We start from the raw sequence: 13,165 nt of genomic DNA, 5'->3' as shown, positions 1-13,165 counted from the left end.
GCTTCAATCCTTGAATATCTTTTGCTGTCTTCCTTTGTGTTACTTTCCTGAATATAGGTCTTTGATCAGCAATTCTAAAGATTGGATTTCCCTACCTTTATGAAGAAACATTTAAAGAGAATTCTAAAATTGGACGCTTCCTGTACAGTAGGAAGGTAATTTTTGCAACAATATTGATTCTGATTCAACCCACAAATTATCCTGTAAAAAAGAAAATTCAAGCCGTTGCCCGATTGTCCAGCTGATTTCAATCTGGTTAATTTCTCAACAAACTGTGAGGTCAAAGGAAAATAGCCTAAAAACCTTTCAGCAGTCTCACAAAGTTTTCTACATCTCATGGGAAAGGTATAATAAATATAATAGATTATTACTTTATGGATCTACATTTGCTAATGTTCACTTTAAACATTTTTGGGGAGGAAATAAACTACTGACCTATACCTATTAGCTATTTTTTTTAATCTAGAATACCTTTTTGGAAGGAATCCTCTTGCCCATATTTTGGGAAGACTTAACACTTGTGTATATCAAACTTTAAGATTAGGGATTGTTTTAATCTTTTTCTATTTGCATATATTTTTCTATATGTTTTCTTAGCATAGTGTTTGTTATATACAGGGATTCTCTAACTATGGCCCGTGGACCAGATGCGGCCTTCTGAGGATGCTTATGTGGCCTGCCAGGTGATGGCAAATGGGCTGAGGGGCGGATACAGAGTGTGAGTTTTTGTCTACTACAGTCCGGCCTCCAACAGTCTGAGGGACAATGAACTGGCCCCCTATTTATAAAGTTTGAGGACCACTGTTAGAACATTAATAGATTGACAAGTGGTTTGATTATAATATTCCCTAGAATTTTAGTCTTGGGTAGGGATGTAAGAAGCCAGAGAGGGAAATCTAAAATCTCTGTTCTGTATTTAGTCTTAATCTACATGAATGCACAGCATAAATCTTTGAAGGGTGGGTTCCTTTGTACTTCATATTAATAAAATAATTTATAACAGGTGGTTGATTAGGTGTATAGGATAAATACTAAGCTTTCAGAAAAATTGCAGGTCACTTAGGACTGGATTAGTCAGGGAACAATTCAAAAAAGAAATGGCATTTGAACTGGGTACCAAAAAGTGATTTGTATTTAAAAAAAATCCAGTGCTGAACAATAAAATTCAAAGTGTTTGCTTTTAAAGAAAGCTTTAATACATGTTTTTAAAGAAAACATTAACACAATTGTCTAAAATATATAGGAAAGGGTTTTTAAACACAAAAGAGTAATTTTGGTCCAAAAGAAAGTTAAGAATAGGGATCTACAACATCATTTGAAATAAAACATTATTGGGGAATGTATCCTGTCTACCAATCAACTACTACAACCCGAGTTTGGATAACCTGACAGCTGCTGATGCTTTTGAGAGAATTTTTAGGGTCTCCAAAGGCCAATTACAACAATATCTCTATCATTAGAACTGCTAACAGTACTAACAGATGATAAGATATAAGCATTGAGCATCTGGAGTAAAACTCAATTTTTCTCCCTCTGCGAGCCTTTCTTTAAGGCAGAGATAAAGAGGCATAGGGAGAGAAAGATGGATTCCTTAATCCATTCCCAAACAGAAGATGTCAGTTGCTACAACAGTCAACTCCATACCTTCATTTAGAGCTAAATTCACTTAAAAAAAAAAAAAACTCAAATTATAAAGCAGATCATAACTATGCCCCAGAGCAATCTTTTTTATTACATTATCCTTGTATAGAAGCCCTTGTGATGTCGATGGCAGAGATTACCAAGAGTAGGTGGTACTAAGTTAATTCATGTTCCAGTTGCCTTGGGAGACCTACATTTAAGCCTCCTCTTATGTCTTAACAAAAGAATAAAAATGAGTGGAGGATTGAGTTCCTAGTGACTTGTATTTGCAAGTATATGGTATATTCCAAGATCATGGAAGTCTAGAGTTGTGACAGGTGATGTAGAAGTGGAGAGAAGCAAAAAACTATGCGTGGATATACTGGGATTCATTTAGTGAATAAATGGACCTATACCTAGATCCCACACATTTCTCATTTTTGAAGATAAAAAAAAATGGCCAATTAGATGATCTTAAAGTAAGTCTAACCCAAAGAGCAAAAAGTCTATTTTATATATCTTCATATTACTCAATAGAGCAATTATTAATCCCAGTTAAATCTGTGTTTCCCATGATGTTCCCTCTTTAGAGTATTGCTACCCCCTTGATGCTTCTTAGTTTACCAAAGGCTTGAGGTTTACCTTCCCAAGGCAGTTCTCAAAGGGGTCCTGCTGAAATGGCCCCCTGTTCCAAGGCTACCTTCCTCACCCCTCTTTCATTTCCAACCATCTCCTGGATCCAGATGCAGGGGAAAGTGAGTTGGTGACTTTGCACAATCTCCCACATTCAAATCCACTTCCCTTGTCTATCATGACATCAACTCCCTGATATCATGATCATCTTGAAGAATGAAGGATGAACAACTTCCAATTCAAACTCAAAGAGATAAGACCTGGAACTCTCTTGATGGACCTGAACTAGATTTATCTAGAACTAGAAAACAAAATCCATCTTTTTAAAATAAGTAATGCATCTTTAAAATAATTAAGATAATTTATCTTTTTAAATAAATAAGATAATTAGACCCTGAGTTAAATGATTTATCCAAGATAACTTCACTTAGTGGTTTTCAAAAATGGAATTTGAACCCAGGTCCTCTGACTCCATAGCAATGACATTGCTGAACCCTTCTCTTACCCCACATCCCCCAAATGGATTTTCCCCAGAAATAGTTTTATTAGTTATGGCTTTATCTCCTATGGTATCTACCAAAGTACCAAACATACAGTGGACATTCAACAATCACTTGTTGAATGAACGAGCGAACAAATGGATGAATAAAGTGGTTTTTTGTCGAAGGAGGAGAAGGTAGGAAGAGAAAAGACCCATTATCTAACCTCCCTCCTCTTTTCCAGTGTCCCTGGATAAAGGGAGTTTACAAATACAAAGAGGGAATGATCATTGTCTAATAGCATTCACCCATAGTCTGGGAGTGAAGGGTCACCAGTGGAAGAGCTCAATGTCTGATTTCATTCAAGTCAGTCTGGCATTTGTGCTGGAATCATTCTCTGGTGCCAGAGGAAGGGAAGCTTCTGCATCTCTCCTCCTGCCTGCAATTAAGCCAAGGGAGAAGACAAGAAGCAGTCAGAAGATGCCTGACCTTTTGTACAGAGCTGTTGTCGAAACCCTTACCAGTCCATCCTTGTGTGATCAGAAACTGCAGCAGGGCTGCAGAGAAGAGAGTAAAGGGACTGATCTGCATGCCAAGCAGGGTTCAGTGTCTCTTCCTGTACCCTCTCCTCACCTCCCTCCCCATCTCAGCCTCTGCCACCCCCTCCCCTTGCTGTCTCCACGGTAACAGCAACACTGGGATTCTGTTGAAGTGTGTTTTGAAAGCTGCCTCTACACTGGGAAGTTAGCATTTGACAGCTCTGTCTGTATCGGGGGCTCTGTGTTTCTCCAGCAGAAAAATTCACTTGTGGCAATGGGGTCCTGCAGTTAAGGAGGTAGTGTCGTGTGATGGAAAGATCTGTGGCACTGGGAGGCAGGGTACTTGCTTCTGATGAGTATGACCCTGGCCATCATCCTACATCCATGTATAAAATGAGAGAACTGAACTAGATGGCTTCTGAGGTCCCTTCCAACTTGAAATCCTTCACTTAGCATGCATGCTCCCCTTAGGGAAGCCACTAAACTTCCCATGCATTAGCTTTGCCACCTGTAAAATGAAAGAGCTTCCTTAGAAGGCCCATCTAATTATATATATATATATATAGATAGATAGATATCTACATATCTATCTATATCTATCTATATCTATATCTATATCTATATCTATCTATCTATCTATATAGATAGATATATCTATCTATCTATAATAAACCAATGGTCAACTATGATTTGACTACTCAGTGTAAAAAAATACCCTATCCTCTTGTCCAGCCATTCAACCATTTCTGAATCTTTATCATCCCATTTTGGAATTTTTTTCAGCAAAGATACTGAAGTAATTTGTCATTTTCTTTTCTGGGTCACTTTACAGATAAGGAAACTGAGGCAAGCAAGGTTAAATGACTTTCTCGGCTTCACACAGATAAGTATCTAAAGCTATATTTTACTTCAGGAATATGAGTCTTTCTGACTTCAGGTCTGGCCCTCCATGCACTGTGCCATTTGCTGTATTTTCCTTCCCTTTCCCAATCAAGAGAGGGAAAAATAAGTATATATTTTTTTGTTTTTTTGTTTGTTTGTTTTTATTTTCTACCTTCATCTGTTTCTTTGAATGAACCTTTTGTATTGGTGCCTAATATTGGTGGAAGTTGTTCTAAGTGCATTTGCTCTTAATATTTTGTGTCAAAAGGGTGTTATGCAAAAGCTTCAAAGAGAAAAGTTTGTTTGAGGCAACTTAGTTTGATAGTGAAATTATTTATTATTGATTATAAGAAGCATTTCTTCAATGATGAATAATGAAAACTATTGTGAAAGCCTGGGTTCTGGATGCCTCACTAGCTTTGTGAACAATATTTACCTTTCACTAACCCCACTATTTTCCGCATTAAAGTCCATTAAAGTGATGGACTAGATTGAAAACAAAACTAGTTCAAAGCAATCAGTCCTTTGCTCTCCTGGATGCTGAAATGGAATGGTGTTGATAGAAATTATCATTCTTTAAGCAACATGGAATTAAAAGAAGTACCTAGTTTAGAACATTATACACTAACTCTATGATTTCATTGGTATATAAGTATGAGATATAATACATAGTTACAAAGATTATAATATAGAAAGCTTTTACTTGTGTCAAAATATCTCCTCTATATGACTATGAACCACTACATAGAATTCCCAATCCCTCTATTTTTGTCCACCTGAATTTTTTATTTCCTTCACAGGCTGATTGTACACTGTTTCAAAGTCTGATTCTTTTTGTACAGCAAAATAACTGTCTGGACATGTATACATATATTGTATTTAATTTATACTTTAACATATGTAACAAGTATTGGTCAACCTGCCATTGGGGGATGGAGTGGGGGAGAAGGAGGGGAAAAGTTGGAACGAAAGGTTTTATAATTGTCAGTGCTGAAAAATTACTCATGCATATATCTTGTTAATAAAAAACTATAATAAAAATAAGGAAAAAAAATCTCTGGATTATATCCCTTTCCCCCAAGTCTCACTCACATTTATAGGGGGGTCACCAGTACAAATAGAGATATTTAGGTCCACATTCCTAATACTAGGTCGCCATTAGCCCTAACCAGTCTGCTTCCCATCTGCCACAAGCCAATAAACATAATTTTTTTTTTTTATCAAAGTCATCAAAGAATAGCATCATCCCCTTTCAAAACTAGTATACAATCTCCTACAAATACACAAAACATTCATGGGAAGAGTGGGTTCAAACTTAGACTATAATGGTAGTGAAACATTTGTATCATATATTAAAATGTATTTATATATATATACATATATATATGTATATATATGTTTACATATATACATATGTATATATGTGTATGTATATATATACATATATATATATATATATAATGTGTGTATGTGTGTGTCTCTATATGTATTACAAAGGTATTTCATGACTTCTAGTGCCATACAGTCTGAAAGTATCATTTCTATGTAGAATTGTCCCACAAAGTTCTTTTGGGTACAGTCTTTCTGCTTGGTAGATTTTTCAGCGGCCTTCTCAGGGTCAATTTCTTTCTATGGCCAGTTTTATTATTTGCTGACAAGAATCCTGTACTTTGAAGTAGCTTCCTCCCTCAGGTGAATCTGTCTATCTAACCTTGTCTTCTTGGAATGTATTTTCCATCAGATGCAGTATACCTACTGATTTAATAAGTCACCTTCAAAAGCTACATTACCAATGTGGAGAAGAAAGATAAATTCCCTATCTATTCTTCTGCTCCTTTATACAAAGGTGCCTTCTAGCTTCCAGTCCTCTCACATTCTTGAAATCCTTAAATTCATCTACATTGAAAGTATTTAAAATCCTCAGTGGAATAACTAATTTGTTTATTCACACAATTACCACATCTATTTTTTTTTAATTGGAGACATATGTACACTTCATAAAGGATTTAAATATATTTTACAGTTAAATACCACATTGATGCTTTATGTTTATCTTATGGGTCTTCTGTTTTATATCAAACTAAGTGGAATAGGAACCTTGCCCTCAAAGTAACCAAAATCTGGTGTCCCCAATCTGTTTCACAGATAGAGCTATGAGTTTTAAGCTAGAGAACCTGGGTAAATATCCTAGTATAGGAATATACATATAGGTTATTCCCCCATAAAGCAAGCCCCTGTGACATATCAGTTTCATCAGCAAGAAAATTAAAACAACTGAACAGATTTCCTCCCTGATTTAAATATTATGATTTTGTAGTCTTCGTGGCTATAGTTTTTTTTTTTTTTGTTGTTGTTTCTTTTTTGTATTTTTTTCAAGTGTTTCTATTTTATTCCAGGAAAGAAGGATTAGGTGAACAACTTCAATAGTCTGTTATGCTTGACCAGAGAAATTTGTTAAGTTGCATTAGTCATGTCTAACTCTTTGTGATGCCATTAGGGATTTTCTTGGCAAAGATACCCAGAGTGGTTTGCCATTTCCTTTCCCAGCTCATTTTTATAGATGAGGAAACTGAAGCAAACAGGATTAAATGACATGCCAGGTTTGTACAGCTTTGTGTCTAAGGCTGGATTTGAATTCAGGCCTTCAGGCCTAGTGCTCTATTTACTCTGCCGGCTAATTGTCCATTGACCATGTTTTTTCTATGTGTAGAAGTGATGCAAAAACAACACTAAGGAGTTTGATGGTGGTGGTGATGATGAGGGAGATGATTTTGATGCTGGTGATGATGGTAGTAGTGTTGGTCATGAAAATTATTATTGTATGACTAATGGGTAAAAAATTAAACTCAGAATTAGGAAGATTTGGATGAAAGTCTATCTTTGACATATACTATCTGTGTGATGCTGGTCAAGTTAACTTAGTCCTCAAACAAATTTCAAAGACTTTGTGTTGAACAAATTCCCTCTCTGCACAAGTAGGGAACATGTCTTGTAGTTTTTTATTCCCATGAAATCACATAAACACAAATACATAATTTCCAAATACACAGTGTCCATTTTAAGCTCTTAAAGCTTAAAATTGCAAATATCTAGGAATCTATATAACAATTACCATCTTCATACTGAACTAGGATTATAAATATAAATTATCTCCTTATAAAGGAGTTTCCATTGCATAGTATCATAGTGGATAGAGTACTGGACTTGGGATCAGGAAGATCTGGTTCAAAATTAATCTCTGAGCAGTCTTGAGCATGTCATATAACTGGTCTCATCCTTTCTTTCTCATCTGCAAAATGGGGTTCTTTAGACCCATCCTATCTTACTCATGAATTATCATGAAGCTCAAATGAGAAACTACATATAAATTCTCTTGCAAACTTTAATGTGCTATATAAATTTCAATAGTACTTATGTTTTAGTATATTTCATTGTATTCTTCTCATCTTTATTTTATTCATTATTAGTTTTTCATCATCAATACTGAGATTCATTCTGATTTTCAAAAAAAAAATGATATACAGCTCCAGGTTTCTTCCTGCAAATTCATTAAACATAAAAGAAGGAAGGAGTTGCAAAACAAAGCCTGTCAGGAAAGAGAAAAGAGAAAGAGCAACAGGTGCCCTTGCATGGATGAACCAGGGCCATCACATAAATCTCTCCTGGGTGGCAGCACTGTGTAGCAGGCCCTGCTGCAGGAAACAGGAGATCAAACCTGCAGCCGCTGCATTTGACTTTCTAATAATAAAGTCAGTCTCTGAGGAGTGCCTAGATGGAAATGAGAAGAAAAAGGAGCATTTGGGATGCAGTCATTCTGACTGTCAGAGGCATTATGGCTTTTCAGCAGGCCACAAAAGGCCAATCCACTAGAATATGAATCAGATCTCGTCAAAGCCCCATGGAATAAGTAAGAAGCATCAGACCTCCCTGTTTGGATCCTAATAGCTTTTTCCACCTCAGTAACCTCTCAGTGTAAACAAAAAAATGATGATTTTTCTCTTCCCCCCCACCCCCAAGTTATTATTCTGAGAGCCCTAGGATAAATGTCAGGGATTTAATAGGCAACTGCAAATCCATGACACAACTTCTTTGAACATATTTTTATTTCATCATTAAAAATGTGGATGTTAAATCATGACATTGTCTCTGGCTGATATTGGGAAAAGATGCAATGGATATTTGACTAAGGGGGGTAGCATGTAAAACCAACTGTAAAAAAATGAGTACCCCCATTTTAGAGTTCAATTTACCCAAGGGGAAAAATCAACTGGGTCAAATGGACACTGAATAATATTCAGGTCAATGAAGATGATGATAGAGGGGAGAGTTTATTATGTCACCTCATTCTGCAAGTAGTAAACCTCTTTCAACTTTCAAACAAAACTTTTTTTTTTCTCAGTTAGGTGAGAAATTCTTCTAATCGTTGCTGAAGGTCAAAGTCTATCTCTTTAAATTTGTGCCTTTTAACCAGCTGTTCTCTGTTCTGTCATGGCTGAATGTGATACCTCCTGATTTCCTCTTCTTAGAATCCCTAGTTTCCTTCCAAGTCTTACTTCAGACATTTTCTAGTTCCTCTTGACCTCCCCCACAGTTGCTAATATTCTTCTTCTCCCAGAAAAAAAAATCATGTATATATTTGTTTATTTAAATGTTTTATTCCTCATTAGAATTTTTGGGAAGTGACTTTTTCATTTTTATCCTCAGCATGTATTGCTAAATGCAGTATTGGAATAAAGTAGGAACAACTAAGTGGCACAATGTATAAAAGAAAGGCTCTGTTTTCAAAAGACTTGAGCAAATTCAGCCTTAGACACTTATTACTGTGTGACTCTGGGAAAATCCCTTTATCCTGTTTGTCCTCAATTTGCCTCAATTGTAAAACAGGAATAATAATAAGTTTATATGAGGATCAAATGAGATAATTGTAAAGTATTTAGCACAGTGTCTAATACTTTGTAAGTGCTATATAAGGGTGAATTTTTCTTATTGTTTGCTAGATACCTTAGTAGGGATTAAACTGCTTCTCTTGCATTTTTCCTGCAAGTTTTTTATTAAGTTCCTACTACTATGTTCCAGGTAATGCGTTAGGTCTACAAAGACACAAAACAAAACAAAATGAAAGAGAACACTGTCATGTGCCCAGCAGGCCATAAGGAAGGATTCAAAGTATGTAACTAAAAATTGCCAATTCAAGAAATTATATATGTTTATGCATGTACATATATATTAGTAGAAGAAATTATATTCATGAGTATCCATCTTTTCTTTACTTCCTTTTAAATTATTCTTTAGTTCTTTGCTGCATATCTTTTTTACTTTATTTGGTTTCCCCCTTTTATCCCTACATCACCCTCAACCAGAATATAGTTAAGAAAGGATATATGTACACACACACACACACACACACACACACACACACACACACACACCCCTTTCCTTGCTGACTCTTTCTTTTAATTCTTTTCAACTTGCTTTGCTATTACTTAACCTCCCCCCCCACCCTAGGATCCCTCTTTTGTCTTCTTGCCACAACCTTTTGCTTCCCCATTCTCCCAACCCTCCTCCCTAATTTCTTTATAGATTTTGGAGGTTATTACACCCTTCATGGTATATATGTAATGTTGCTTATTTAATCCATTCACAATGTGAGTAGGTTTTCAGAACTAGAAGTCCTCCTCCTTTCTCTAATGCCTTTGTATCTATTCTTTCTCATTTCGGTAACATCATTACTATTTTTACCTTAATTCTGTCCCAGTGTATCTTTTGAGCTAGCCTGTTGTCAATCTTAAACATATAGTATATTTGTCCCATATAAAAAAAAGAAAAAAAATGTTCATGTTAACTTTTTTGAAATTGATTTCTGATATTAGCTCTTATATGTTAAATTTTCTTTTAAGTCAGGGTTTGGTTGATAGAAAGTCCGAAAATCTGCAAATTTATTGAATGTTCATTTTTTCCCATTCAATATTATAGACAATTTTCCTGCATACTTATTTTGATTGTCAGTAGATATGATTCCAGGACCTGTGGTCTTATATTATGGCTACTATGTCCTGTATAATTTTAATTGTAATTTCAATGTATTTGAGTTTTTTCCCCTTATTTCTTGTAAAATTTTCTCTTTGATCTGGGGATTTCAAAATATAGCAATAGTATTCCTATGTGTTTTCCACAAAGGATCTCCTTGAGGTGATGATCAATGCATTTATTTGGTTTTCTACTTTCCCCTCATGTTCTATCACTCTAGAACAGTTTTCTTGGATTTATTTCTTGAATTATTTTGTCAAAGTTCTTTTTTTGGTCACAACTTTTATGCAGTCAAATTTTTCTTATATTTTCTCTTCTTTATTTGTTCTCCAGATAACCTGTTTTTCTTTTAAGATGTTTCACATTCTGTCCTAATTTTTTTTCATTCTTTAGAATCTGTTTTGTTATTTTTTGGTCTCTCATAGCTTCATTTGCTTCCCCTTGCCCAATTCTAATTTTCAAAGTTATTTTTGTCTTTGAGACTCTATCTCTCTTTTTCTAGTTGCTTTTTTTCATAATCTTCTTGTGTTTCTTAGAAGGTTTATTTTTTTTCCCTCAATGTTGCTCATTTGATTTTTGAATTCTTTTTATGAGTTTTTCTATAAATTCTCATCAGGCAGGGAGCCATTTCACATCATTCTTTGGGGGTAGAAGTTTATTTTACTTCAGTATCCTCCTCTGAACATGAACTCCAGTATTCTCTGTTCCCATATTAATTTTCTATGGTGGAATTCTTGTTTGATGGTTCATTTTTTTTTAAAGAAGAGAGATTAAAGTAAGCACCTTTAAACATGGGAATGATTACCATTCACCATGGGAGACAGGTGCCTCTAGCTTCACTTCAGCTCTCCCCTCTGACCTGTATCCCCAAACCAAGAGCTCCACCTTCCTGCAAGTGCCCACAGGCAGCAGCATCCCTGTGCCCCTGCTTTTGCACTCATGGTTGCTGGTTCCTTCTCACAGAAGCACAGCCAGGCCTAAGGTTCCTAATCAGCAGAAGTTGCCTCAATATTCCCAGATTCAAACCCTGACTCCACAAATAGTCCAGGGGTGAAAATTTCTGTGGTTCCAACCAAATGCAGCTTATCCCGGGATAAACCCCTTGGTGTTTCTGGGAATTAACTGGGAGGTGTTTGCACTTCACATGACTTCATCCTCAGTCCAGAGTTTTTCCTCAGATTTTGAATTTCATCAGGAGGAGCCCAGTTCTTCCCCATGTCTTCTTGATTTTTCACTAGTCTGTGTTCACTCTGAGACACAAACGTGTTCCATTTGCGGAGGAATTCTTGAGAGCTTGAAATTTACCAACTTACATCACAGAATCCTCCCAAAGACCTAAGCCTACAAGCATAAAAAAGAAGCATCTCTACCCTCAAAGGTCGTATATTCTATTTGAGGAAATAATATATTCATAGATAAGTATATATAAAATTCAAATAAATAAAGTTTGAATGACTTCCTGGATTAATTTTCCCCCATTCCTTCTTTAATTTCAACTTCCCAAAAAACCAAACCCAGAATGCAACTTCTAATTTTTTAAAAATTAATTTTAATTTACTTTTTTTTTGTTTGCTTGTTTTAATATCTGGAAATCTCAGGATTATTTCTTTGACTACTGGTTCCATATAGAATTTCAGGTTCTATCAGAGAAACAGTAATTCCTCTCCTTTTTATACAACAAATCAATAAACATTTATTTAGTGACTACTATGTCACTTTTCTAAGCACTAGAGACACAAAAAGAGTCAAGAGATACTCTATCACTCTCAAGAAACTTACAATCTAAAAATTACAATAAGATACACTAAATCTATTGTTGCAGTGCTCCAAGCCTCTGGGATACTTTCATAAGGAATAAGCCAAAGGATTTTGGTATGTGTATATACTAATTATTTATCTATCTATCCTAGCTGTCTGTCTGTCTATATCTATCTATCTATCTATCTATCTATCTATCTATCTATCTATCTATCTAATTATCTCATCATAGGTATATGTAACTATCTATCTATGTGATCTCTCTGTCTGTTGGTAGAGAGGTATCTATATCTAGGTGTTAGGTACCTATATCTACCTACATACTTATCTATGTCTTTCTGTCTCTTTCTCTCTGTCTATCTATCTATCTATCTATCTATCTATCTATCTATCTATCTATCTATCTATCTATCTATCTATCTATTGACTCTACCAATATAACAATTACAGTGGCAACAACAAAGTTATTCACAATGAATAGCAAATCACAGAATTTAGAGTTAGAAATGACCTTAGCAATCAATTCATCCACTCTCTGCCCATACTCTTCTATCAATGTCTTGTTAAGGAAAATAAGGCTTAGAGAAGCCAAAGATTTTGTCAGTGTTACATGGTTAGAAGTAGAAGAGGTTGATAAACTTTATATACAAGGACAAAAGATAAGAAGTGGTATTTTAAACTTCTACCTTTTCTACTTCTTTCTATTTTCTACTTATACCTTTCTATTCATGAAAGGATTCTACTCTATATAGTCTATGGAGAATTGCAAAGCTTTTAGTGTGTGTTGCCTGCCTCTCAAGTTCTTTATTATTTTCTTATTCAATTAATAAAATATGCTTTGTGTAATAAATAATCTTTGTTGAATTGTGCTTTTTAACTGGCCTAGTGGTTAGACATTCCAAAAGTTAATTTTTGATCACAATGCTTTCAAGTTTAAGTGGAAGAGAATATGATAATTAATAATAATAATAATAATAATAATAATAATAATAAACTTTTATCATTTATTGGAGAATCAGTGTCTTACTGAAGTGGTTTTTCAATGATTCGATTCCATAAATCCAATGATTCTAATTTATCTCCATCCTTTCCACTGAATTCTGGACCCAGAGGCAGGAAAATTTGAATTTAAATCATGTTTCAATCATTTACTAACTATTTGGCTGGTCAAGTCACTTAATCTTTCTCTTCCCAAGCTTGCTTCTGTAAAATAGGAATAGAGGGTAA

The 13,165-nt window shown here is 35.0% G+C and overlaps 2 long non-coding RNA genes across 3 annotated transcripts in view; one reads left to right on the top strand and one right to left on the bottom strand.

Moving 5' to 3' along the window:
• LOC141547663 (uncharacterized) overlaps positions 1-332 on the top strand; it is a 21,236-nt gene extending 20,904 nt beyond the window's left edge. The window contains exon 3 of the long non-coding RNA XR_012483584.1: positions 58-332. This is a non-coding gene — a long non-coding RNA (uncharacterized LOC141547663). The remainder of the gene's footprint in view (positions 1-57) is intronic.
• Positions 1-3,366, bottom strand: part of LOC141547662 (uncharacterized) — an 11,470-nt gene extending 8,104 nt beyond the window's left edge. The window contains exon 1 of one of the 2 annotated variants that reach the window (XR_012483582.1): positions 3,254-3,366. This is a non-coding gene — a long non-coding RNA (uncharacterized LOC141547662). Of the gene's footprint in view, positions 1-3,040; positions 3,227-3,253 lie in introns of those variants that run through there. The other variant, XR_012483583.1, reaches the window with a different exon arrangement.
• Positions 3,367-13,165: the final 9,799 nt, after the last annotated feature.

The sequence above is a fragment of the Sminthopsis crassicaudata genome, chromosome 6, assembly GCF_048593235.1.
Source record: "Sminthopsis crassicaudata isolate SCR6 chromosome 6, ASM4859323v1, whole genome shotgun sequence".
Taxonomy (NCBI): Eukaryota; Metazoa; Chordata; class Mammalia; order Dasyuromorphia; family Dasyuridae; genus Sminthopsis; species Sminthopsis crassicaudata.
The sequence above is the reverse complement of the archived record's forward strand: the minus strand, read 5'-3'. Positions and strand labels throughout refer to the sequence as shown.